Genomic DNA, 2,321 nt, shown 5'->3' on the forward strand with positions numbered 1-2,321 from the left:
GGGGCTTTGGCCTGCGATCTATGATCACTACTACCATGGAGCACCTTTGCACTCTATTTTATCTACATTTATTGAATAATGATCGCTTGGTTCTCCACATTTTAACCAAAAAAATTTCTAGATGTTAAGCCCAATACTTCATCCCAAAAAATTGTTAATTACATGAAAATTCCAAGTAAGGGCAAGCGTGAAGATCCATGCAAAAAGATTGACAGGTTATGACTAATTATAATTGACATCGATTGTCAAACCTGACACACCACTACAAATCAATTACAAGCTTATAACGATCAATTATAGTAAAGTACCGACTATTTACTTTTGATGTACCATATAAATCGATCAAGCCAAAATATCTTATATGCATTACGTCTATCTCTAAGATAATTCATCACCCAACCTACTTTTATGGAAAGATGAATGAAATAACAAATGAATATGACACTCAGAACCTGCCCCATTAATTAATATTATGTTGTAACCCATCCAACAAAGCCCAACAGTTCTTTGTGAGGGCTCCCACCCAACCGAGCAGCCTTCCTCGCCTTGTCTTTAACCTTCGCCGCCTGCACCTCAGCTGCTCATCCCCCGTCATCTCTCTGACCTTCTCCTCTATCTTCTTCGCCTTCACCACCTCACCACCAACTCCCCGTCCCCAACTTCTCATCCACACCCCGAGCCCATTCATCTCCACCACCTCAGCATTTATCCTCTGGTCTGCACCCTGCGGCCACGCCATCATCCTCACCCCATGCCACGCCGCCTCCGTCACCGAGTTCCACCCGCAGTGACTCACAAACCCACCGACCACCAAATGACTCAGTATCGCCACCTGGTCGACCCACTTCTTCACCACCAACCTCTCTCCATCAACCAATGACCCTCACCCACCACCTCTTCGACTCCCTCTTCCTCTTCCCTATCGACCTTTTTCTCCTTCACCACCCACAAGAACCCACACCCACTCCTCACCAATCCTTCACCAATCTCCCTGATCTGCTCCCTCGACATCGCCGTCCGACTCCCGAAGCTCACGTACGTGACCGAACCCTTCTCCTGCCCATCCAGCCATTCCATTACCGATCCACATCCACCTTGCTCCGACTCACATTCGCGCGGAACCAGTGGTCCGATCGGTATCACTGGCGGTAGTCCATTTATTATTTTTCCCTCGTTCAGCGCCGCCACCGTCTCAGCTTCCAGAGATCCGAATGTGTTAATGAGAATCCCGTCTGATCTGACAAGTGCTTCACCATTTTCAATGAACTGGGTAGCGAAGAGACTAGTCTGATCTAGAAGAAGCGGCGGGAGAGAGGTTTTTGGGTAGAGGCGGTATACCGGGGATGTTGATTTCATCACTGAGATTAACACCAACAAGGGCAGGAAATTAGGCAAAGACATAACATTTTGGCTGAGGAAGAGAAGAGGATGTAACTAGGGATTTGAAGATCGTGGGTGATAGGGATAACGGTAAAGGCTAAGAACATGTCGGTGACGAGAGCAGAGAAAGGGGCGGAAGTGAGGAGTGGAGCGAGAAGGTGGGCGGAGCGGCGTAATGCTTCACGTTGGAGGAAGTACGTCGGAGTTGGTGGTGGATGATGGATCGAGTGGGAGGATATGGAACTCCTTTGGAGTGACCGCAAGAGGGAAGGCCGATAGTAAGCGAGTCACGAGGCGTGACTCAGCGAGGGAGACAATTGGATGAGTGATGATGAACGTGACTCGGTAGTTTACGGTGGGTAAGAGATGACCCATGCCGGAACTTGGGAGGATAGCTATGTGAGGATGGGTTTGAATCTCACCGGAAACTGCCATTATTTCCGGTGGAGCTGGACTCAATCCAACAGAGTTGTGGTTCTCGTGGTATGAACACTTGGGAACAATAGTCAAATTAGGTGCAGACCTAAATGAGTAAATACAAAAAAAAAATAAAAAAATCTATTATGTGTGGGTACTTGGAGCAGGTGTCTCCAACTACTTTCTTCCCCAGAGTTTTGGTATCTTTTACCAAAAAACATAAAGAGTTTGATATCTTCATTCAGGAACAAAATTGGCTACTACTCCGATTACACCAATTGCTGTCCTTATGTTCACAATAAAGAAAATGGAATAATTTATCTTTTCCCTTTGATTTGTAAATATGCCTGTAGGTATTAGTATTTTTAAAATTACCTTTTAAGATTCTATTTCTTTGACTCCAAGTAACAAGTAGGGGTTGCAGTGCGTGGATGTTGGAACACTAGACATACAGAGTTTTTCTCTCTTTAGTTTTAATAAAGGATATCCGTTTAAATTATTGATTTTGAATTGATTAAAATCGA

General features: G+C 45.2%; 1 pseudogene; it reads right to left on the bottom strand.

Moving 5' to 3' along the window:
* Positions 1-216: 216 nt before the first annotated feature.
* Positions 217-2,065, bottom strand: LOC122076160 (annotated as a pseudogene).
* Positions 2,066-2,321: the final 256 nt, after the last annotated feature.

This window comes from Macadamia integrifolia, chromosome 4, assembly GCF_013358625.1.
Source record: "Macadamia integrifolia cultivar HAES 741 chromosome 4, SCU_Mint_v3, whole genome shotgun sequence".
Taxonomy (NCBI): Eukaryota; Viridiplantae; Streptophyta; class Magnoliopsida; order Proteales; family Proteaceae; genus Macadamia; species Macadamia integrifolia.